The sequence below is a fragment of the Schistocerca cancellata genome, chromosome 7 (genome assembly GCF_023864275.1).
Source record: "Schistocerca cancellata isolate TAMUIC-IGC-003103 chromosome 7, iqSchCanc2.1, whole genome shotgun sequence".
Taxonomy (NCBI): Eukaryota; Metazoa; Arthropoda; class Insecta; order Orthoptera; family Acrididae; genus Schistocerca; species Schistocerca cancellata.
In genome coordinates, this window is record NC_064632.1 from 587169925 (window position 1) to 587197176 (window position 27252).

Below are 27252 nucleotides of genomic sequence, written 5' to 3' on the forward strand. Positions count from 1 at the left end.
ATTAACACAATAGACAAACTGTGGATCCTTTCGTACTATTAATATGCACTTCTAATACACAAGAGAGACAAACACTTAGCAAACATGAGTATGTAACGTTTCACAACTGCAGCTTTCTACTTTTTCTACAGTGGGACACAAAATTAACATATATGTAAGATACTGACTCACCTTCTGCGATTTACAAGCAGTAATGTGATCATTTACTAAGCAAAACTTTATAAGCCTCAGACTTAAGAACTTTTAATTTGAAGTTGGCAACAACACATTAATAAGCAGTTTTACTAGGAAAATTATTTTCAGCAAGCATCATTAACTTTAACTCACTCTCTTGCCACATTAACTTTAACTTTCTCTTTACTATGTTCAAGAGGCATTAATAAAAAAAACACTGGTTTTTAATGTTCTTTCAGTAGGGACACTCGGCAATCAATTTAGTTCAAACGGAGAGGAACCTGAAAGGTGTTATGATGAGGAGAAAAATCAGGGTAGGTACATAAATTCAGATATAAATTACCTTATATTTGAGCACACTAACACATCCATTAAGCTGATCCTTCACTGTACATCATTGTAGTATTCCGATGTAATGATTGCGCAATGTGGTGGCAACTGCATGTTGATAGGTGGAATTGCAGGTAGAATTGCTGGACTCTGTCGTTTCTTGGTGGCGATGATAGATACAAATTCCAGAATAGTTCCAGCTATTTATCCATCCATCCGAGGCATTGGAAAGTAGCAGAAAAAGCCTCTCTCGGAACCAGCACAATATGCATCTTTCACATGGCAGTGCACAGTTTGGTAGCTCGTCGCCGACTCGTAGCTCGTTCCTGACTGACTCGTTCCACCTTTTCTACCTAGGCCAACCACAATTTGCGCGCGCTACACAGTTCCGTTCCCGAGGGGAACCACTACACCTTTTACATACAAATTAACTTGAGGATCAGCAGTTTACATAACAGCAACCAAATACATTAAATAAGACAGAAGATTTGCACATATTGACAATTCTACAAAAAATTATTCATTCGAAAATTACAATTATATATATAGTAAGTTTTGTTCCCTCCAAATGAGACAAAGAATTTAAACGACAGATATACTACATTACATAGAATCAAACCATGACTCAAAGTTTTTACAAAGAAAGGAGTATACAGTTTTATGTTATCGTTCAATCGAACAATATTTACAGAAGCTTAACGATGTAATATTAAATGAAACAAAAGCAAAATAAACCAGTAGAGCATTAGAGCTATAGTGTTACACCATCACACGTAATTACATTGTTAAAATCTTTCAATCGCGAAGCACGCACTAGAGATGGGTAGTTCGCGAACGAACGGGTGCAAAGGAACGGTTAACCAAGATGAACGAAAGGACCGAGGAACGAATTCCAAGGAACGATCGGTTCGTAGTTCACTTCGGTCGCGGCGGTCTACTTATGGTTCCCGGGAACGAGGAACGATCGGTTCATAGTTCACTTCGGTTGCGGCGGTCACTTCGGCAGTTCTCGTTCCAGCCTCGGTCGCGTGCTCGTCTTAGTCTCGGTCTCCCTCGGCCGCACTCGTCGTTCTTTGCATGACCACCTGTCTCAGTTCCACTGCCGACTGTTCTTAGTTGTTCAGTACCCAGTTGTTCGTTTCGTTCACTGCGCTCGCCCATTTTACGTGTGTTCTAAACTGTTCTTGCACTTGGTTCTGGCAATTCAGCGTCCACGACCGGTAATCAAAAAGTATTCAATAGTTACGTAAATTACACAAAAATTACGTTGTATCTAATAGGTACGTCTTTTCAGGTAACAAAAGGGCTTATCAGCTCACTTCATTATATCGATGAACAGAGGAAGACATAACAAGGCAAGATTTTTGTTATTCATATGTTTTTTGGTTTCATCGACTTCATTTAGCAACTAACTTTCAATAAATTGCTTAATTTTTAGTGTAAGAAAATTCATATAAAACGATTTTCGTGTATCTTTCATATACAAAACATTACATTTAGGAAGGCTCTAATTATTTTTAGTTTAGTTTTTAGGTTGGTTTGGTTGTTTCCAATTTGCATTACCTGCTAGTTAGGTTTCTTTGAAAAAAAAAAAGTGGGTTGTGGGTCATTTTGTCTCAGTAGGAAAAGCGGTGCCTCTCCATTTGAAAAGACATAGATTGCCATTTAATCGTATTTACTTATTACCTCAGAAACATTTGTTCAGAAGGAGCTTCCAAACCAAAAACTTTACTACTGCGAACTTAATTATTATTATTATTGCTGCATTAACTTTAATAATGCAACATAAAAACCTAATTTTTACTAAGCATGTGACGCAAGTATGATGAGAAAACCACATTTTATTTTATACTTCCATAAAGTCTCTACTTCGCCTACGAACTCAGAGACAATGTGAAGTATATATAGGGTGTAAACGATTATTGTTTACAACGTAGCATAGCTATGTAGTGAAAGTCGAAATGAAGAATTTTATACCAGACACTTCTGGTCTATAAAGTTGGGAAACAGCCGCCACCAAAAGGTTTACAAGACTACATGAGCTATAGCCCACGCGCGTCGCGTGAGATTTTCATGTTCTCTTCTCCAGCTCTCTACACATCGTCATCGATTGTTTCGCAATTGTTGCTTGCATTAGCTTGTTATTTTTTCACTGCCTAATTATTACATGTTTGTCTGTTTGTTGTATATCTGCTCGTAACGGGTAACATATCGTCCGTAATTCGCGAGCAGTCTGTACTCGGGGCCGGTTTTCCGTGCAACACCCTATATTATTTCCCTGCGATCAGCCACACAACGCTACAGTTGGCTAAACGAGAGGTTCTGCAGAATCACGGAAATTACTTCTAAAAGTGTGTAAGAATTCTGTAATGAATAACTCCAGGGGGGGGGGGGGAGGCAAGTGCCCCCTCTTGGTGCCCCCCATCCTTCAGTCACCTACACTACTAGTTTTCAGTTTTTCATAAGAACCATATACCAAGCACAAATGAACGGTGAACGAGTAAAAATGAACGGTTCCCAAAAAAGAACGAACAGCAGTGAACTAGTTCCCAAGGATGAACGGGTTTGCCCATCTCTAGCACGCACCATCCACCTTCCCATACCCAATGCCGGCTCGCGCCACTCCACTCCGGCTGCTGGGAGTCGGGGTGCACCCGGGACCCCGCCTAATGACCTGTCCGTCAGTGGCCGCGGTGTCACTCTAATCTCCGAACAGAAGCACCCTAGAAATTCGTGTCGAAACGCGTGTTCCTCCTCTCTCTCTCTCGCCCCGTAGCACGCCACTGCTGGGCCTCCAGGCGCCGTCAGTTGCGGTCACACCGAACCGCAAACAAAGCCGCGCTTACCCGGTAAACCTCTAACATTCTGCGTGGTGTCTGTTTGTTCGAAGTCGTGTCTCTCTGCCACTTTCGCGCAACGACGCTGTGAGCGTGTTTTTTAGGGAATTGACTACTGGGATCTGTTGCTGGTAAGGAGACGCCAGACCACACATGACATGTAGGGTTCAGAAGAGTTCAGTGAGACCAGCGATGATATATTGTTGTGGTCTTCAGTCCTGAGACTGGTTTGATGCAGCTCTCCATGCTACTCTATCCTGTGCAAGCTTCTTCATCTCCCAGTACCTACTGCAACCTACATCCTTTAGAATCTGCTTAGTGTATTCATCTCTTGGTCTCCCCCTACGATTTTTACCCTCCACGCTGCCCTCCAATATTAAATTGGTGATCCCTTGATGCCTCAGAACATGTCCTACCAACCGATCCCTTCTTCTGGTCAAGTCGTGCCACAAACTTCTCTTCTCCCCAATCTTATTCAATACTTACTCATTAGTTATGTGATCTACCCATCTAATCTTCAGCATTCTTCTGTAGCACCACATTTCGAAAGCTTCTATTCTCTTCTTGTCCAAACTATTTACCGTCCATGTTTCACTTCCATACATGGCTACACTCCATACAAATACTTTCAGAAATGACTTCCTGACACTTAAATCTATACTCGATGTTAACAAATTTCTCTTCTTCAGAAACGGTTTCCTTGCCATTGCCAGTCTACATTTTATATCCTCTCTACTTCGACCATCATCAGTTATTTTGCTCCCCAAATAGCAAAACTCCTTTACTACTTTAAGTGTCTCATTTCCTAATCTAATTCCCTCAGCATCACCCGACTTAATTCGACTACATTCCATTATCCTCGCTTTGCTTTTGTTGATATTCATCTTATATCCTCCCTTCAAGATACCATCCATTCCGTTCAACTGCTCTTCCAAGTCCTTTGCTGTCTCTGACAGAATTACAATGTCATCGGCGAACCTCAAAGTTTTTATTTCTTCTCCATGGATTTTAATACCTACTCCGAAATTTTCTTTTGTTTCCTTTACCGCTTGCTTAATATACAGATTGAATAACATCGGGGATAGGCTACAACCCTGTCTTACTCCCTTCCCCACCACTGCTTCCCTTTCATGTGCCTCGACTCTTATAACTGCCATCTGGTTTCTGTACAAATTGTAAATAGCCTTTCGCTCCCTGTATTTTACCCCTGCCACCTTTAGAATTTGAAAGAGAGTATTCCAGTCAGCAGTGTCAAAAGCTTTCTCTAAGCCTACAAATGCTAGAAACGTAGGTTTGCCTTTCCTTAATCTCTCTTCTAAGATAAGTCGTAAGGTCAGTATTGCCTCACGTGTTCCAGTATTTCTACGGAATCCAAACTGATCTTCCCCGAGGTCGGCTTCTACTAGTTTTTCCATTCGTCTGTAAAGAATTCGTGTTAGTATTTTGCAGCTGTGGCTTATTAAACTGATTGTTCGGTAATTTTCACATCTGTCAACACCTGCTTTCTTTGGGATTGGAATTATTATATTCTTCTTGAAGTCTGAGGGTATTTCACCTGTCTCATACATCTTGCTCACCAGATGGTAGAGTTTTGTCAGGACTGGCTCTCCCAAGGCCGTCAGTAGTTCCAATGGAATGTTGTCTACTCCGGGGGCCTTGTATCGACTCAGGTCTTTCAGTGCTCTGTCAAACTCTTCACGCAGTATCGTATCTCCCATTTCATCTTCATCTACATCCTCTTCCATTTCCATAATATTGTCCTCAAGTACATTGCCTTTGTATAGACCCTCTATATACTCCTTCCACCTTTCTGCTTTCCCTTCTTTGCTTAGAACTGGGTTTCCATCTGAGCTCATGATGTTCATACAAGTGGTTCTCTTATCTCCAAAGGTCTCTTTAATTTTCCTGTAGGCAGTATCTATCTTACCCCTAGTGAGATAAGCCTCTACATCCTTACATTTGTCCTCTAGCCATCCCTGCTTAGCCATTTTGCACTTCCTGTCGATCTCATTTTTGAGACGTTTGTATTCCTTTTTGCCTGCTTCATTTACTGCATTTTTATATTTTCTCCTTTCATCAATTAAATTCAATATTTCTTCTGTTACCCAAGGATTTCTACTAGCCCTCGTCTTTTTACCTACTTGATCCTCTGCTGCCTTCACTACTTCATCCCTCAAAGCTACCCATTCTTCTTCTACTGTATTTCTTTCCCCCATTCCTGTCAATTGTTCCCTTATGCTCTCCCTGAAACTCTGTACAACCTCTGGTTCTTTCAGTTTATCCAGGTCCCATCTCCTTAAATTCCCACCTTTTTGCAGTTTCTTCAGTTTTAATCTACAGGTCATAACCAATAGATTGTGGTCAGAGTCCACATCTGCCCCTGGAAATGATATAACCAAATACTTAATCATGTCAGCGTCAGCTCCACTCCCTGTAAAAGAATCTTAATACTAACTAAATTTAGAGGAAGGAGTTCAAGGCTTTTCTATTTTTAGTTAGCTGGTAAAATAACGTCGAAAAAGCAGTTAAGTTTACCATTGGAAATTTTATTCTACTCACAAAACATTGTTTATAAATTGCACTATTGATAAAAGGAGATATTTTAATACACGATGATAAAAACCAACTGTGTTCAACGAAAATGTGAACGAATATTCCCTGAATGGGATTCCAAGTTCTACAATGGATCGAAGGATGACCTATGCCATATCACATCTATAATCTAGGTTTAAATTATGTTTCACAAAAGAGAAGACTATCAAAATGGTCTACAGTGACCCTCAATTATCTTTAATTACTTATCTAACTTGTCGTAAATTACAGTGGCTGATGTGGCTTCTCAATAATTATATAACAGAAAAATCATCGCGTTTCAGATTTTTACTTCAAGTAGCAAATGTGAACACCATGAGATTTAATTGACGATCGACACTAGTATTACGTAAAAAGGGGGTGTAACAGATGAGACTTCTGCAGTTCTGAGTGAAGCTTTATGCGCCGTTATGCGGCGTCGCATGCGTTCATTACCTTGTCGTTGGTTAAGCAGCATCAGGGGGCGGCGGGCGGCGCAGCTCCATACAGCTCGCCATCTCGGAAGCAACAACTCTGCTAACTTCTCCCTATTACAATTTACCGAAGTTGGTTAAAAAAAAAAACTATCTGGCTGTGTTTTCATCTGACCAATCAGGGTCTCAATGTTAACCTTATGCTCTGCCTATAAAAATTCTGTCTATTCAATGAGAACCTTTATACTTTTCGTGGTGGGGAAATGTTTTTAACGTTTGCAATGTAACAGAGACGCGAAAAAGTCTCACGCTAAAACTTGCAGCTGGTGTGGCCCTTTTAGTGTTATTGTAAGATATATACTGTTCTTGCCGGCCGGAGTGACCGTGCGGTTCTGGGCGCTACAGTCTGGAACCGAGCGATCGCTACGGTCGCAGGTTCGAATCCTGCCTCGGGCATGGATGTGTGTGATGTCCTTAGGTTAGTTAGGTTTAATTAGTTCTAAGTTCTAGGGGACTGATGACCTCAGAAGTTAAGTCGCATAGTGCTCAGAGCCATTTTTTATACTGTTCTTCTGGAGGGCTCTATCTTTTAACATGGGCTGGGGGTGGTCCTGGTGGTTGGCTGGCGACGTGGGTGTCCGTCCCTTATCGTAGGGCCTTCTAGCTTAATACGGTTCTGCTCTCGCCTTCTGTTCTCGTTTCTCCCCTCGGAACTGCGTCTGTTTCACGGTGGGAAGGTATGACATGCATTTAGGCATTCTTTTGTTAGTCTGTGGTATTCCATTTGCTCACTCGTTGATCGTATTACTTTGGTTAATTTAATGTCACGATTTATTCGGAGCTATGTGACATACTGCTGGATTTGCTTATCATATCAGGGTTTTCATGGAAGGTGTTGGATTTGCCTGACACAAACACCTGTGGAATACCGATGCATGTGAGAATTCCTTGCAAGGCAAATGGCTGATTGAGAATCGTTCCAGAAATGCTGCTGAAGTCAGTAAGTAATTAATTTCTGATCACGTGATCGTATGTAGGGGGTACAAGGCGAGTGCGATAGCTCACCGCTCTCAGTCGCAGTCAGTCTCGGGAAGAAGAAGAACGATGAACCGCCACCAGCACTCCAGAGTCTCATCTGCCTCTCCATTACAGAAGAAGCGTAAAAGTAAGTACTCATTACATGTCGTTGCTACCATTACTGCACGTAGCAGTTCCCTTTCTTTGTTCGACCCTATGTCATTGTCTGTGGATCCTTAGTGTTTCTTCTTCTTCTTTGTTCAACGACCTCTGGGGCGCCTGGACCAGCAGCAGCCACCATCGTCTGTCTCGTCGGCCTGTCAGGATCAGCAGCGGTAGCAGCACCGTGGGGTCCTGTAGAGCACACGGCCCACTTGCTGGAGCAGGACAAGGAGATTCTGTTATCTGTCCCACTCTTCGATTTATCCACCCAACAAGTTCTCAATTCTCAGAAGAACTGTCACACAGTGCGGGTCAGTACTGGTCTCCGAAGTAGGCACCATCCCAGAACATTTTCGCTGTTACTGCAAGGACAGAGTATTGATATGGTGGATGAGAAGCTGCCAATTTGTCCCAGATTCCCTACTGTTTTTCACTTCAACTTACAATTTAACACCTTATCGTTCAAATCGCTTCACATTGGTATAGGATCATCAGTGGACTGTGACTGGCGTGTTGTGTTGGAAATTTAAAATACATTAACAAGTATTAAGGTGCGGCTTACGGAGCTGGAATGGAATGAACTGCTTCGTGCAGACAGTACATCAACCAACAGATGACCTCCAAGTATTCTCCATCTCCGGACTTGCTGCAGGTCTGACAGTTTCTACAACGTCACTGTTTGATCGCGTGACACTCCTGGTGAGACCTGAAGATCGGTCCACTTATCTAAAAAATTCCATTGTTACAAACTTGTTTGGTCTACGGATGACGCTAACCCTTGTGCTGGAAAGACTGGACCGAGGGCTGCCTTGTGTTCGAACTGTGTATAAAGGCATCGTGAAATATCTCCTTATTATAGTGTGCATGCAGATGATATAGAACACTGCATCAACGGCGTGCCAAAAGAAGAAGCTAAAGAAACTCCAACCAGTTTGAGAGAAATACATACGAATTAACTGTATACAAGAAAGAGTTATTTGGCAAGTACAGTAAAAAAAATGAATCAGCTGTTTTTGTTCTTGATGATGTAATTCAGCATATGTGTCATTGCTGAAATGTAAAGAAAATAGATAATATTGCAAATCTTTGTTGTTTTCCACATTTTACTATCCCATCATTATGTAAGATATAGCCATTGTAGCTTGGGGGTAAGATGATTGCGCTATAGTGGCTACATATATTCTTAGTATTATAACCGTTCATTTCTTCTATAAAAGCCCATTGCACATCAATACCAGACGTATTCGGTATCAAGGCCGGGTGGGTGAAGCATCAGAACTTTGTTGTTGGTGACTGGGCCTCTGCAGATGCAAAAGAAGATCTGAAGAAGAGGAAGTATGGAATACCCCCTCCTGATAATATACGAGCGATTACTGTAGGTCCATCCAAATGTGGCAAGACTAATGCCACCGTGACGCTGCTAACACACATAGATGGAGTAAGATTTGAAAATACTTGTGTATTTTCAAAAACACTGTTTCAACCCAAGTATCAGATACTACAGAAGATATTGCGCGGTGTAAAAGGCGTTACACACACGACATTCAGTGAAAGCAGTGATGTTCCCCCACCCCCACCTGGAAAAGTAAAGCGACACACTGTGTTCATATTTGACGATATTGCTGTGGGAAACCGAGACCAAATTCGAAAATATTTCTGTTTAGTTCGCCATATGGGTGCTGATGTATTTTATCTAAGACAAACATGTTCCAGAATCCCGAAACAGTTGGTAAGGGACAATTCAGATCTCATTACAGCCTTCCAGCAAGACAGTCTGAATTTAAAGCACATTTACCAAGCACATGTAGGAACTGATATGTCTTTCAATGATTTTGCAAAGATACGTGTCGATTGCTGGAATCATTCACAGTACGGGTTCCTAGTTATTAATAAAACAATAAAACTAAATTAGGGTAGATACAGGCGAAACTGTCAAGAGTTTCTGTATATATATGCCGGTAAGGGAGATGAGTGCATCAGTATACGCCGCACCATGGACAAATTCGAGAGCATGTCTAGCTCTCAACCCCAGAGAATGGGTGTACACAGAACATTCACTTGTACATGGATGCGATAATTCAGACAACCGTGCATAAAGTTGGAGGTACGCGCGTGGAGCTATTACCAGATTCTACTGAGAATGATGAACGCATTAAATGAGTTAATGAAAATGAGTTAAATGAGTTAATGAAATCGATAAGAAAATAATCGACTTAACTGGAAAAGTTGAGGCTATTGATGGGGAAAATAGATGTAGAGGCCCTTGTTGTTGACAAGGGGGAGCAGCACGCAATAAGAGGAAGAAGGGCGGATATATAAAGCCTAACGCCGCAGAGACGTCTGGTTAGCATACACCGAGATGTCAACGAGGCAGAAAGTCATTCAGGCGCGGAGAGCCGCTTGACAGAAATTACGGTTGCTGAGGTTACGCCATCTGGATCGATAGCAGACACTGAGAGATACCATTAAGCCGGTTACTGAATCTCTCAGGCAGCTCTCAGCAAAAACGGAACCATATGATGGCGATGGTGTTGCCATTGACGAATTCATTACCCCTCACGCCCTGGCCAGATTCGGCGTCAGCAAGGCATGACCGAACATGACGGCTACGCAGCCTATACATCTAACGGATCACTCCATACAGACTGTTGATAGACGGTTTCAGAGAACACCAGTCTTAATTAATCTTATTTTCCTAAGACCCACGAAAAAACCCAAAAACTATTCAGTTAACTTTGGGGAAATATACCGTGAAATACTGCATTTCACTGGTGCACATAAGATCGCAAAAAAACCAGAGCAACAATAAATATAAAACCATTATAAAACCAGTAGTTCATGGTGAAAACAACAACAAAGCAGTGAACAATCGAATCCTGCAGTATATATACGCAGACATCAAAAATAGTTTTGCACCACCCCGGTTCCCAGAACTCGTGAAGATAAACGTTGACTGTGGATATAGTATCACAGACTCAGTCCCTTTGGCTGTTCAGAGATGTCACTAAACCCGCACCAAGATGTAAACAACCATGCATGAGCAGCGCCTATTAGACGGAGGGGGTCCGACAGCCGATCGGCTCCAGTCATTCCACCAGGAAGGAGGTACACGGCTCGTGTTGTCTGTAGTTCAGCCATGTCTAGACGGTCAATACCGCGTTTCGATCGCGTCCGCATTGTTACTTTGTGCCAGGAAAGGCTCTCTACAAGGGAAGTGTCCAAGCATCTCCGAGTGAACCAAAGCGATGTTGTTCAGACATGGAGGAGATACAGAGAGCCAGGAACTGAGCTTGACATGGCTTAGTCAGTCCGCCCAAGGGCTGTTATTGCAGCGGATGACCGCTACCTACGGATTATGCAGGAACCCTGACAGCAATGCCACCTTGTTGAATAATGCTTTACGTGCAGCCACAGGACGTCGTGTTACAACTCAAACTGTACGCAATAGGCTGCATGACGCACAACTTCACTCCCGACGTCCATGGCGAGGTCCATCTTTACAATCACGACACCATGCAGCGCGGTACAGCTAGGCCCAATAACAGGCAGGATGGACCGCTCAGGATTGGCATCACGTTCTCTTCACCGATGATTGTCGCATATGCCTTCAACCAGACAATCGTCGGAGACGTGTTTGGATGCAGCCCGGTCAGCCTGAACGCCTTAGACACAGTGTCCAGCAACAAGGTGGAGGTTCCCTGCTGCTTTCGGGTGGCATTATGTGAGGCCGACGTATGCCGCTGGTGGTCATGGAAGGCGCCGTAACTGCTGTACGGTACGTGAATGCCATCCTCTCACCAATAGTGCAGCCATATTGCAGCATATTGGCGAGGCATTCGTCTTCATGGACGACAATTCGCGCCCCCATCATGCACATCTTGCGAATGACTTCCTTCAGGATAACGATATCACTCGACTAGAGTGGCCAGCATGTTCTCCAGACATGAACCCTATCGAACAAGCCTGGGATAGATTGAAAAGGGCTGTTTATGGACGACGCGACCCACCAACCACTCTGTGAGATCTACGCCGAACCGCCGTTGAGCAGTGGAACAATGTTGACCAACAGTGCCTTGATGTACTTGTGGATAGTATGCCACGACGAATACAGGCATGCGTCAATGCAAGAGGACGTGCTACTGGATATTAGAGGTACTGGTGTGTACAGCAATCTGGACCACCGCCCCTGAAGGTCTCGCTGTACGGTGATACATCGTGCAGTGTGTGCTTTTCATGAGCAATAGAAAGGGCGGAAATGATGTTTATGTGGATCCGTATTCCAGTTTTCTGTACAGGTTCCGGAACTCTCAGAATCCGGGTGATGCAAAACTTTTTTGGATGTGTGTATTACTATTACAATGTCCCCAACTAGCAGATATATTGAGTATGGCTCCTCATGGCATCAGCTATTGCAGGTAATACAACTCATTCGAATGAGATTGTTTGAATAATCCCTGAGCTTAGAGAGAGAGGTATCATCGAATAAGCATGAAGACAGTAGTTCGTGAACTGCACAAACCACCACGGAAAACATACCCTCGTAGGCATGTTATGATTAAAAGTTTGCATGAATTAAGGCACGCTGATCTTGTACTGTAGATATGAGGGAATGTTCACATGAGAATAATGGATTCAAATATAGTACCCCAAATTTGCCTGGGCATTACCTGTTAAAATAAAAACTGAGAGAAACGCCGTGGATGTGTTTCAGGGTTTGCTCCACACGGGAAGTAATCGATCCCCGGACAACGTCCAAAGCGATCATGGTGGAGAGTTTTACAATAGATATCCCAAGACGTGATGCAGCGGTATGGAATACATCACTACTCAACCTGAGGGGGAGTATCGTGAAACGTCTGGACAGAATAATAAAAGGTCAAATGTGGATCCCTTTTGATCTTCGCGGCTCAAACAAATGGACAGACACCCTCCCAGAAATAATTGCACAGTATAATCGAACCAAACATAGCACAATAAAAATTAGACCAATCGATATTCGTGATAATGGACTCATGGATACGGTGCACTATCGCATTAAAATGCTGAATCCACGTAAACAGAAATTTAATGTAGGTGATTTGGTACGTATGTCAAAACTCCAGGGAGCATTTCCAAACTGGTCGAGTGAGATATTCACAAAGTGCAGAGAACAAATCCCAGAACTTACATCTTAGGGGATAGTAAAGGTGAAGAAATTGCAGGTTGCTTCTACACCGAGGAAATACAGAAGAGCTCTGAACCGGATGTGTTTCTCTTGGAGATAGTCATAAGACGTCGGGGAAACAGAGCACTAGTCAAATGGCTTGATTTTTCTGCAGCTCAAAACAGGTGGATTGACGTATTAGGGGAGGTGTTGGTATTCTAGACAAACTGCCAGCGGAATTACACACTCCGGGATATAACTACACTGGAGTGGAACAAAGCTTAAGAAACGCTTGGCACAATGTGATAAGGAGATTAACACGACACTGCATACGCTGGAAATAAAAGATCTCCCAAGTCGTCACGTTGCAGATAGTATTTTAGCTGATTAGGTTAAGGCAATACGCAGAAGGAAGGACATTGGTATAGGTCAACGCACTGCAGCATTTGTAGTTGTTAAAATCACGCGTTGAAAAGTTAAGTTTGGTTTGTAAGTGATGAATCTCAAGATACACTCCTGGAAATGGAAAAAAGAACACATTGACACCGGTGTGTCAGACCCACCATACTTGCTCCGGACACTGCGAGAGGGCTGTACAAGCAATGATCACACGCACGGCACAGCGGACACACCAGGAACTGCGGTGTTGGCCGTCGAATGGCGCTAGCTGCGCAGCATTTGTGCACCGCCGCCGTCAGTGTCAGCCAGTTTGCCGTGGCATACGGAGCTCCAGCGCAGTCTTTAACACTGGTAGCATGCCGCGACAGCGTGGATGTGAACCGTATGTGCAGTTGACGGACTTTGAGCGAGGGCGTATAGTGGGCATGCGGGAGGCTGGGTGGACGTACCGCCGAATTGCTCAACACGTGAGGCGTGAGGTCTCCACAGTACATCGATGTTGTCGCCAGTGGTCGGCGGAAGGTGCACGTGCCCGTCGACCTGGGACCGGACCGGAGCGACGCACGGATGCACGCCAAGACCGTAGGATCCTACGCAGTGCCGTAGGGGACCGCACCGCCACTTCCCAGCAAATTAGGGACACTGTTGCTCCTGGGGTATCGGCGAAGACCATTCGCAACCGTCTCCATGAAGCTGGGCTACGGTCCCGCACACCGTTAGGCCGTCTTCCGCTCACGCCCCAACATCGTGCAGCCCGCCTCCAGTGGTGTCGCGACAGGCGTGAATGGAGGGACGAATGGAGACGTGTCGTCTTCAGCGATGAGAGTCGCTTCTGCCTTGGTGCCATTGATGGTCGTATGCGTGTTTGGCGCCGTGCAGGTGAGCGCCACAATCAGGACTGCATACGACCGAGGCACACAGGGCCAACACCCGGCATCATGGTGTGGGGAGCGATCTCCTACACTGGCCGTACACCACTGGTGATCGTCGAGGGGACACTGAATAGTGCACGGTACATCCAAACCGTCATCGAACCCATCGTTCTACCATTCCTAGACCGGCAAGGGAACTTGCTGTTCCAACAGGACAATGCACGTCCGCATGTATCCCGTGCCACCCAACGTGCTCTAGAAGGTGTAAGTCAACTACCCTGGCCAGCAAGATCTCCGGATCTGTCCCCCATTGAGCATGTTCGGGACTGGATGAAGCGTCGTCTCACGCGGTCTGCACGTCCAGCACGAACGCTGGTCCAACTGAGGTGCCAGGTGGAAATGGCATGGCAAGCCGTTCCACAGGACTACATCCAGCATCTCTACGATCGTCTCCATGGGAGAATAGCAGCCTGCATTGCTGCGAAAGGTGGATATACACTGTACTAGTGCCGACGTTGTGCATGCTCTGTTGCCTGTGTCTATGTGCCTGTGGTTCTGTCAGTGTGATCATGTGATGTATCTGACCACAGGAATGTGTCAATAAAGTTTCCCCTTCCTGGGACAATGAATTCACGGTGTTCTTATTTCAATTTCCAGGAGTGTAGTTGCGAATGCTGTACGTCGTGCACTGAAGACGAAGGTTGGGAATCAAAGGTATTTGATGAACTGCATCCTGATAGCGATGCATGCAGCCAAAAACGCTCTGAAGCAGAAGGGTGCGGGAAGAAGAAGAGGATCGGCTAAAGCACTTCGAGTTCTACCAGTACCTGAGACATTTATTTATTTATTGTTCCGTGGGACCAAATTAAGGAGAAGTCTCCATGGTCATGGGACGAGTCAATACATGAAATAATGACACGATAGTAGAAACAGATAAAATGAAATACACTCCTGGAAATGGAAAAAAGAACACATTGACACCGGTGTGTCAGACCCACCATACTTGCTCCGGACACTGCGAGAGGGCTGTACAAGCAATGATCACACGCACAGCACAGCGGACACACCAGGAACCGCGGTGTTGGCCGTCGAATGGCGCTAGCTGCGCAGCATTTGTGCACCGCCGCCGTCAGTGTCAGCCAGTTTGCCGTGGCATACGGAGCTCCATCGCAGTCTTTAACACTGGTAGCATGCCGCGACAGCGTGGACGTGAACCGTATGTGCAGTTGTTGGACTTTGAGCGAGGGCGTATAGTGGGCATGCGGGAGGCCGGGTGGACGTACCGCCGAATTGCTCAACACGTGGGGCGTGAGGTCTCCACAGTACATCGATGTTGTCGCCAGTGGTCGGCGGAAGGTGCACGTGCCCGCCGACCTGGGACCGGACCGCAGCGACGCACGGATGCACGCCAAGACCGTAGGATCCTACGCAGTGCCGTAGGGGACCGCACCGCCACTTCCCAGCAAATTAGGGACACTGTTGCTCCTGGGGTATCGGCGAGGACCATTCGCAACCGTCTCCATGAGGCTGGGCTACGGTCCCGCACACCGTTAGGCCGTCTTCCGCTCACGCCCCAACATCGTGCAGCCCGCCTCCAGTGGTGTCGCGACAGGCGTGAACGGAGGGACGAATGGAGACGTGTCGTCTTCAGCGATGAGAGTCGCTTCTGCCTTGGTGCCAATGATGGTCGTATGCGTGTTTGGCGCCGTGCAGGTGAGCGCCACAATCAGGACTGCATACGACCGCGGCACACAGGGCCAACACCCGGCATCATGGTGTGGGGAGCGATCTCCTACACTAGCCGTACACCACTGGTGATTGTCGAGGGGACACTGAATAGTGCACGGTACATCCAAACCGTCATCGAACCCATCGTTCTACCATTTCTAGACCGGCAAGGGAACTTGCTGTTCCAACAGGACAATGCACGTCCGCATGTATCCCGTGCCACCCAACGTGCTGTAGAATGTGTAAGTCAACTACCCTGGCCAGCAAGATCTCCGGATCTGTCCCCCATTGAGCATGTTTGGGACTGGATGAAGCGTCGTCTCACGCGGTCTGCACGTCCAGCACGAACGCTGGTCCAACTTGGGCGCCAGGTGGAAATGGCATGGCAAGCCGTTCCACAGGACTACATCCAGCATCTCTACGATCGTCTCCATGGGAGAATAGCAGCCTGCATTGCTGCGAAAGGTGGATATACACTGTACTAGTGCCGACATTGTGCATGCTCTGTTGCCTGTGTCTATGTGCCTGTGGTTCTGTCAGTGTGATCATGTGATGTATCTGACCCCAGGAATGTGTCAATAAAGTTTCCCCTTTCCTGGGACAATGAAAACGGTGTTCTTATTTCAATTTCCAGGAGTGTATAAGAAACGTCTTCAGGCGACAATTTGTAAGTTTAAATAAAGAAGATGAACAATGTAACACTGGAATTTGCTTAATTTTTCAGCTCTTCCAGGATCTCCTCGACAGAATAGAAGGAGTGAGCCATGAGGAAATTCTTCAGTTTAGACGTAAAAGCGTTTGGGCTACTACTAAGATTTTTGAGTTCTTGTGGTAGCTTATTGAAAATGGATGCAGCAGAATAGTGCACTCCTTTCTGCACAAGAGTCAAGGAAGTGCATTCCACATGCAGATTTGATTTCTGCCTAGTATTAACTAAGTGAAAGCTGCTAACTCTTGGGAATAAGCTAATATTGCTAACAATAAACGACATTAAAGAAAATATATACTGTGAGGGCAATGTCAGAATTCCCAGACTATTGAATAGGGGTCGACACATATAACTCGAACAGCCTGTTTTTGAGCCAATACCCGTTTTGAATCAGAAGAATTACCCCCAAAAAAATAATACCATATGACATAAGCGTATGAAAATATGCAAAGTAGACTACTTTTCGTGTTGAACTGTCACTTATTTCTGATACTTTTCTAATGGTAAATAAAGCAGCATTTAGTTTCTGAACAAGATCCTGAACATGGGCTTTCCACAACAGCTTACTATCTATCCGAACGCGTAGGAACTTGAACTGTTTCGTCTCGCTTATAATATGCCCATTCTGCCTGATCAAAATATCGGTTCTTGTTGAATTGTGAGTTAGAAACTGTAAAAACTGAATCTTACTGTGATTTAGCATAAAATTATTTTCCACAAGAGACGAACTTATTTCATGAACTACATTATTTGATAATGTTTCAATATTACGCACAAGATCCTTCACTACCAAGCTGGTGTCATCAGCAGACAGAAATAATTTTGAATCACCTGTAATACTAGAAGGCATATCATTTATATAAAAAAGAAATAGCAGTTGCCCCAGCACCGACCCTTGGGGAACGCCCCACTTAACAGTGCCCCATTGGGACTGAACATCACTACCACTCTCAATATTGCGGAGAATTACCTTCTGCTTTCTGTTCTTAAAGTAAGAGGCGAACCAATTGTAAGGTACTCCCATTACTCGATAATGGTCCAATTTCTGCAGTAATATTTTGTGGTCAACACTGTCAAAAGCCTTCGTTAAATCAAAGAAAACATATAGCGTTCGTAACCTTTTATTTAATCCATCCAAAACCTCACAGAGAAAGGAGAATATAGCATTTTCAGTTGTTAAACCATTTCTAAAACCAAACTGTACATTTGTCAGCAAATTATGTGAATTTAAATGCTTCAGTAACCTTGTATATGCAACCTTCTCGATAACTTTAGCAAACACCGATGGCACAGAAATAGGTCTATAATTGTCAACATTATCCCTGTCTCCCTTTTTATAAAGTGGCTTCACTACCGAGTACTTTAATCGGTCAGGAAACCGACCACTCCTAAAGGAAAAGTTACAGATATGGCTAAGTACTGTGCTAACATACATAGAACAATACTTCAGTATTCTGCTAGATACCCCGTCATATCCATGAGAGTTCTTGGTCTTTAGTGATTTAATTATTAACTCAATCTCCCTCTTGTCAGTATCATGGTGGAGCGTTTCAGGTAACAGTCTCAGAACACTTTTTTCTACAAGCGCTATATGATTCCCTGTTGGGACTAGGTTTCTATTTAGTTCACCTGCTATATTCAGAAAGTGATTATTAAATACTGTACATATATGCGACTTATCAGTAACACGGACATTCCCACTATGCACTGATTCTATATCCTCGACCTGTCTCTGCAGACCAGCCCTCTTGGGAAATCCCCCAGCCGCACTCCCCTACCCACATCCCACCCAACCTGGAAACTGTCAGAAAAAAATTAGTCTATGCTGAATGGCTGGAGAGGAAGAATCAATCGATACAAAACTCCAGTTAATGTCGATAACGTATTGTTCAATTCAGTTCGCATATTCGTTATTTAATCAGTTTGAAGGAGACAGGGCTCCTTCCCTCCCCTCTCCCACTTGTGAATTAGTGGAAAAAAGGCTGGAGAGGAAGGTGCTGTCTCTATTTTTGGTGGGAAATGTGTTAAATTGATGAAGTGTTGGTGTAAGAGAGGAGTTTAATGTTTGTATTACCTTAAGCATACGGCGAGGACTGCACCCGTAGTCTCCTGCGTGAGGAATGGAAAGAGGCGATGACGGATGAGTGTAGGGTAAATACTTTTCAGCAAATAACGCTGAGGCATTTCACTAGTCACAGCGACTACTACCTGTGCTGGAGCTGTTTGTCTAATTGAAATGACCTCTCTATCCACAGTGCAAAAGATGACTTCATCCTATTCCACTATCCCAGACAGAATGAATGAAATGTGTTCCCCTTGGTGTATGGGCCTCGAATGAGCTGGTTCACAACATCATCACCAGGAAGAGCTTGAAACCTTGAAACCGGTTTTGTCCACAGCCTCCCCCCCTCACCAATTTCCTCGGCAACCAATAGGAATGGAACATTCCCCCTCTCCTCAACCTGAAAATCGGCAGCAACCAATAGGAATCACATCCAGGATCATGACATCAGGGTATACAACACAGTGCAATCTCAGTTGCAGCCTGTTAGTGGAAGAACCATGAAGTGGCAGTAGTAGCAGAGATCCTCATTTGCCTCCATCTCACAGAAGAAGAGCAAAAGTAAGTACCTGTGGTTTAGTTCCATGTCTTTATTCAACTCCATATCTCTTTATTTGGATATTTTTATTATATCATCTTTTTTGTTCAGCGACCTCCACCATGTCCAGGCTCGTAGCAACCTCCAGAGCGTCCAGAACTGCAGCAGCCACTGCTGCCTTGTCCTTGTCGGGAGCTGTAGTGTCAGCAGTACAGTGTGATCCTGTAGCGCACCTGGCCAGCAAATTGGAGCGGGACAAGAAGATCGTTGATGAAGACACCCAGCCAGTCCCTAGCTCTCAGAAGAACTGTCCTGGAGGCCCCACACCACAAGGTGCAGGACAGTACTGGTCTCTGACATAAGTACCACCCCAGAACATTCTGGTGTTACTGCAAGGATAGAGTGCTGATGTGGTTGATGAAAAGCCATCGATTCCTAGCTATACTATTTCTATTAATCAGATCAACTTATAATTTAGCAGCTAGCAGGCCAAAGTGCTTCAGTGTTAGTATTGAAGCATCAGTGTACAGTGACTGGCATGTTGCGTTAGAGATTGAAATTGGATCAAGAAGTGTTAAAGTGCGGCTTACAGAGTTGGAATAGGATGAGCTGTGTCACGCATCACGCATCAACAGATGATCGCTGAGTGTAATCCATTCCATTTTTCCCCAGAAATTTTCTGTGCTGGCCTGATGCTCTCTATAACATCATCATATGACGGTGTGCCGCTCATGATGAGATCTGGAAGTCGATCCACCTATTTGCAGCGCTCCACCACTACAAACATTTTTGGCCTACAGATGGTGCTAACCACTGAGTTGTGCAGAATGAACTGCGGAAAAAAAAAGAAAAAAAAAGCTGCCGTATGTTCAAACTGTGTGTAAACACATTGTGAACTACCTCTGTACGTATAGTCCGCATGCAGACGACTTAGAATACAGCATCAATACAGTGTCAAAAGAAGCCGCTAAAGGAACACCCATCAGTTTCAGAGAAATAGATGCTGAATTTTGTGCACACAGTGACTTGCATGTCATGTTAGAGGTTGAAAATGCATCAAGAAGTATGAAAGCGCGGTTTACAGAGTTGGATTTGGATGAACTGTGTCATGTACAAACCTACATCAATCGGCAGATGGTCATTGAGTATAACTATTCCATTCTCCCCCGGAAATTTTCTGTACTGGCCTGACACTATCTATAACATCATCGTATCGATCCATTTATTTACAGCACTCCACCATTACAAATTTTTTTAGGCCTACAATTAGTGATAACTGTTGAGTTGGGCAGAATGACCTGTGGAAAAAAGAAAAAAAAGGTGCCTTATATTCAAACTGTCTATAAAGTCATTGTGAACTATATCTGTACGAACAGTGTGCATGCAGGCGATTTGCAAAATACAGCACTTTTCTGACGACTGAATCAGTGAATTCTTACTGATGTATACCATTGCTGATGTGCAAATTAAAAAAAAATATTATCGCAAATCATTGTTATATTTCTTATTTCACTACCCTATCATTATATAATGTAAAGTGTAGGCAGTAAGATGGTTGCGCTACAGAGGCAATACATATTATTATTACAATTGTTCATTTTTCTATAAAAACCCGTTGCACAACGAAATCTTATATAGTCGGCATCACGGAGGCGAGGTTGAAACACCAGGATTTTGTTGCAAGTGACTGGCACTGTGATGGTGCGGAAGCAGACCAGAAGAAGAGGTGGAATGGGAGTGTTGATGTTAGGAGTTAAGGAACTGGAGACGTACATAGGGATAATTCTGAGAAAGAAAATAGACCTGATAGTACACAAGTGACAATTGTAGGTCCATTCAAATGCGACAAGACAAACGTTCTTATGTCACTATTACCACACCCAAATGGGGTCCGCTATGATCATGTATGTGTATTTTCAAAAACGCAGTTTCAACCTAACTACTTGTTACTGCAAAAGATACTGCAGGGTGTAGACGGTGTAACATACGCGACATTCACTCAAAACAGTCAAATCCCTAACCCAGAAGAGGTAAAGCCAATCACTGTGTTCATATTTGACAATGTTACTGTGGAAAACCAGGACAAAATTCTACAATATTACTGTTTTGGTCTTCATATGAGTGTTGACGTATTTTGTTTGAGTCAAACTTATTCCAGAATCCCGAAACAGTTGGTGAAGGATAAAGCAAATCTAGTTTATAGCCTTCAAACAAGATATTTTGAATTTAAAAAGCATTTACTGGGCGCATGTAGGATCTGACATATCATTCAATGATTTTGTAACGATATGCACAGGAAATCCCTCTAAGGGCTCACCTTCAGAAGATGTCATGTTTCCAAGTAGAGAAGGAATTAGCATATTTCATCAAAATATCAGAGGTATTAGAGATAAAGCTAGTGAACTACTTATAGATGTTGACTCGGACATTATTGGTATATCGGAGCACCACTTAAATAATGTGACAATTCAGAGGCTTGCTTTACCAGGATACAGATTAGCTGGCTGTTTTTCAACGAGTTCCTTGTGGGGTCGAGGAGTGGCCATGTACGTAAAAAACAGTATTCCATTTGAGTCCATAGACGTATCACGGCACTGAACTGAACATATATCTGAAAGTTGTGCAGGGGCAGTTGACTTTAGTGAAACTAAACTTGTAATTGTTGTTATTTATAGGTCCCCTAACTCTGACTTCAGAGCATTTCTGCTCAAGCTAGACAGAGTTCTTGATTCACTTTATAGGAAGTACCACAAGCAAGTCATATGTGGTGACTTCAACATTAATTTTGTGTATGATGGTGCAAGAGAAAGGATGTTGGTAGATCTCCTAAATTCATATGATATAATGTAGACTGTGTTTTTTCCACTAGGATGCAGGGGAACAGAAGCACAGCCATAGACAATATTTTTATTCATTCTTCAGTACTAGATGGGCATTCTGTTAGTAAAAGGGTGAACAGCCTTTCAGACCATGATGCACAAATTTCAACACTAAAAGGCGTTTGTACTCAAATAAATGTAACATATGGTTACAAACTAAGTAGGAAACTTAATCGAACAGCAATAGAGAGTTTTTTTAAACATCTCCAAGGAACAAGAGTGGCAGGATGTTTACAGTGCCAGTAACATAGATGACAAATATAATGCTTTCCTTAACACATTTCTCATGTCCTTTGAGAGTTCCTTTCATTAGAACGCTCTAAACCGGATATTAGCAGTAAAAGGAACCCTGCATGGCTGACAAGTGGGATAAGGATATCATGTCGAACATAGCGGGAGTTACATCAAAATGTTAGAGGTAGTCACAATGAAGCTACAGTATCCCATTACAAACAGTACTGTAAGATGCTTAAAAATGTTATTAGTAAGGCAAAGAGGTACGCAAATACAATATCTAATTCACAGGATAAAATTAAAACCGTATGGTCAACTCTGAAGGAAGTGTCTGGTCAGCAGTACAAGGTCGACGATATAAAGTCAGTTCGTAGTAAAAATATTCCTATTACTGATAAATCAGATATACATACAGTATTTAACAATCATCTGAGCATTGCTGGGTGAATTAAATAAAAATTTAGTTTCTACAGGAAATCATATAGCTCTCTTGGCAAATGCCTTTCTGAGATTGATGTCTGAAATACTCCTCTGTGATACAGACAAGGGAGAGATTGAATCAATAATTAAATCACTGAAGACTAAGAATTCTCATGGATATGATGGAGTGGCTAGCATGATATTGAAGTACTGTGCTGCACATGTTAGTCCTGTATTTAGCCATATTTGTAATTTTTCCTTTAGGAACGGTCAGTTTCCTGCATGGTTAAAGTACTCAGTAGTAAAGCCACTTTATAAAATGGGAGGGAGGGATAATGTAATTTTAGATCTGTTTCTATGCCATCAGTGTATGCTACAGTTATTGAAAAGGTGGTGTATGTAAGGATAATTGATCATTTTATATCACACGATTTGCTATCAAATGTACAGTTCGTCTATAGAAGTCGTTTAACAACTGAAAATGCTATATTCTCTTATCTCTGTGAGTTACTGGATGGGTTAAACAAAAGGTTTCGAACGCTAGGTATATTATTTGATTTAACTAAGGGGTTTGATTGTGTTGACCACAAAATATTGCTTCAGAGGTTGAACCATTATGGAATATGGGGAGTAGCTCACAATTGGCTCGCCTCTTGCTCTAGCAACAGGGAACAAAAAGTGATTATTTATGATGCTGAGAATGGCCGTGATGTGAGGTCTGAGTGGTGTGCGGTCAAGTGGGGGGTGCCCCAGGGATCAGTGTTGGGGCCACTTCTGTTCCTTATTTATATAAATGATTTGCCCTCCGGTATTACAGGTAACTTTAAAGTATTTCTGTTTGCTGGTGACACTAGCTTGGTAGTAAAGGATGTTGTGTGCATCATTGGCTTGGTTTCAAAAAGTGCAGTTCATGACATAAGTTCATGGTTTGTAGAAAATAAACTAACCCTAAATCACAGTAAGACTCGGTTTTTACAATTCCTAACACACAATTGAACAAAACCTGAGGTTTTAAATTCACATAATGGGCATAAGATTAGTGAAAGTGAAGAGTTCAGATTTATAGGTATTCAGATAGACAATAAAATGTCGTGGAAAGCCCACGTTCAGGATCTTGTTCAAAGACTTAATGCTGCCATTTTACTATTCGAGCAGTATCTGAAGTGAGTGATCTTCCGACACGAAAATTATTCTACTTCGCTTTTTTTCATTCGTTTATGTCGTATGGTATTATATTTTGGGGTAACTCTTCCTATTCTAAAAGGATACTTTTGGCTCAGAAACGGATGGTTCGGGCAGCAAGTGGCGTAATTTCACGAACCTCTTGTCGACCCCTGTTCACAAGTCTGGGTATTTTGACATTGACCTCTCAATATATATATTCCTTACTGTCATTTCTTGTTAACAATATTAACTTATTCTCAAGAATAAGCAGATTTCACTCAGTTAATACTCGGCAGAAATCAAACCTGCATTTGGATCGGACTTCCTTATCTCTTGTGCAGAAAAGTGTGCAGTATATTGCTGCATCCATTTTCAATAAGATGCCACAATAATTCAAAAATCTTAGCAGTAATCCACGAGCTTTCAAATCGAAACTGAAGAGTTTCCTCATGGGTCACTCCTTCTATTCTGTCATGGAGATCCTTGAAGAAAGCTGATTGTAGTTATATTGTTGATTACGTTTACTTAAACTTATGGATTGACATTTTGCGGCTTCATAAACATTTTATTATTATATGTTATTACTTTTATGTTGTAATTTCATGTACTGACACGTTCCGTGACCTTGGAGATTTACTCCTCAATTTAGTCTTACGGAACTTGACGTGTAAATAAAATAAATAAATAAAATTGCTGGAATCACACACAGAATGGGTTTCTCATTATTGATAAATCAAGAAAACTGTATGACGGCGGGTATAAGCGGAAGTCCCAGGAGCTTCTTTATATACAGATATGAAAAAAGGAATGAAGAAATTATTTTACATCACATAATGGACAAGTTTGTACATATGTCAGGCACTCAGCTCGAGAGGATAGGTTGCATAGACAGAAAAGAATGGCTCTGAGTACTATGCGACTTAACTTCTGAGGTCATCAGTCGCCTAGAACTTAGAACTAATTAAACCTAACTAATCTAAGGACATCACACACATCCATGCCCGAGGCAGGATTCGGCGATCGTAGCGGTCACTCGGCTCCAGACTGTAGAGCCTAGAACCGCACGGCCACTCGGGCCGGCTTGAGCATAGACAGAGAATGCGTCCAAACATAGATGGAAAATTTCATCCCCGCGAACGTAAAGTTAAGGAGGTAGAGACGTATAACCAGACCCATCTGAGACTGATCAACGACTTAGATGTTAGGGTTAATGAACTACAGACGTACACCTGTATCACTCTGAGAAACAAAGTAGATAACGTGGCTGTAAGGATTGATGGAACAGAAAAAAAAGTATGTGGCTTAACTGTAAAATTTGATGGAATTGAACAGAATGTATACAAAGTGCATCCTGTAAAGAAGTGCGCTTAGTAAATAACAAGCTGTCGACGAAGCGTAAGGTCATCATAGCACAGAAGGCTGTTCAAGAGATATTACGACTGCTAAAGTTTGGATTAAGAGCAGACACTTAGTGAAGCCTTCGAACCAGTTACTGAATCTCTCGATTAACTCTCAGCGGAATTTCACAACCACGACGGCGTTGCTGATTTCATTAACCGTCACAGCGATAATAGGATAGACACAACATTCGGTGTCAGTGGTGAAAAAATCATACCTGCAGGGCACACAGCATATTAGTTTAAAAGAAAAAAACAATACAGATAGGTGTCGGGAATTTCATACAGGTAAGAAGGCGGGGTTGCTAGGCTTTCGTCTACCTAGTTTCGGCTACTTTTCAAAGTAATCCAACTGCACACTTCAGCCATTCAAAATACACGCACGGAAGTCTTTGTAAATAGGAAATGTTTTAGGATTTTTGGCAGGTAAACGAATAATACAAGAAAATTTTCTTAGCCAAAACCTTTATTAATTTCTGCATACACATATACACACAGAAAATAACTGTGTTTTTGTGTTACAGAAGCTCTCCTGCGAAATGTTTTAATCTGCCAGGAAGTTTCATATCAGCGCACACTCCGCTGCAGAGTGAAAATCTCATTCTGGAAACATCCCCCAGGCTGTGGCTAAGCCGTGTCTCCGCAGTATCCTTTCTTTCAGGAGTGCTAGTTCTGCAAGGTTCGCAGGAGAGCTTCGTAAGGTTTGGAACGTGGGAGACGAGATACTGGCAGAAGTAAAGCTTCGGTAGCTCAGATGGTAGAGCACTTGCCCGCGAAAGGCAAAGGTCCCGAGTTCGAGTCTCGGTCGGGCACACAGTTTTAATCTGCCAGGAAGTTTCAAGAAGATGTATTCTTGCATTCTGACTCATGTCTATTTTTGTTCCTGTAAACTATTTGCTTTGTGACTCCAACAATTAGTTCTGTTCCTTTTTGCAGTTCTTCTAAACGAGAGCATATGAGGATTTTAATTTACCTCTTATTTCGTTCATCGCTGATGTTAAACCAGTCCACATATTCCTTTGTGTTCGCCAACAGCTCGTCTCCTATACATTCTTGCGGAATTTCTGTATAGAACTTAAACTTAACAACTTTTGGAAGTGAGAGTCCATTAAATGAAGATATTTCATCGGTTTTAAACTCCGCAAATGACTGGTCTGTTTGTAGACGAGCAACAGTCAGTTCGCCACATTTAGATATAATATAACAATTTTTTCAAGCTATTCCAAATGCGAAAGATGGTTAGTAAAAAATTTTTCCTGTATCCTTTAATATATAGTAAACATTGTCGATCTCACTGATTTCAGCTAGCATTACAGCATGTTGCACAGGAATTTTATATTCCCCAGTCGCCGCCAGACTTTTCCATACACTGTGTTTAAAGCCATTTGTGAACCGTGATTGTACATCAGCAATGGCTGTTCTTTTTTCCAACTGTAGTTTATATTGTTCCTTTTGGCGGTTGCCTTCGCCATATACTCCAGATGTCGTTTTTTGACTTCGACTTCCTCCATTTCCAGGTTTCTTTTTCGTGCACATAACACATTAACTGTACTTTAGGGAGTGATTTCCTTAATATGGAATGGTTTTAGTCTGTTCGACAAATTGGTTCTTTTCCTTGTGAAATAACATTGTATGTGTGAACCAGACCCAATTCAGCAATATCTATGTTGTTGTTATTGTGGTCTTCAGTCCTGAGACTGGTTTGGTGCAGCTCTCCATGCTACTCTATCCTGTGCAAGCTTCTTCATCTCCCAGTACTCACTGCACCCTATATCCTTCTGAATCTGTTTAGTGTATTCATCTCTTGGACTCCCTCTACGATTTTTACCCTCCACGCTGCCCTCCAATGCTAAATTTGTGATCCCTTGATGCCTCAGAACATGTCCTATCAACCGGTCCCTTCTTCTTGTCAAGTTGTGCCACAAACTCCTCATCTCCCCAATCCTATTCAATACCTCCTCATTAGTTACGTGATCTACCCATCTAATCTTCAGCATTTTTCTGTAGCACCACATTTCGAAAGCTTCTATTCTCTTCTTGTCCAAACTATTTATCGTCCATCTTTCACTTCCATACATGGCTACACTCGATACAAATGCTTTCAGAAACGACTTGCTGACCCTTAAATCTATACTCGATGTTAACAAATTTCTCTTCTTCAGAAACGCTTTCCTTGCCATTG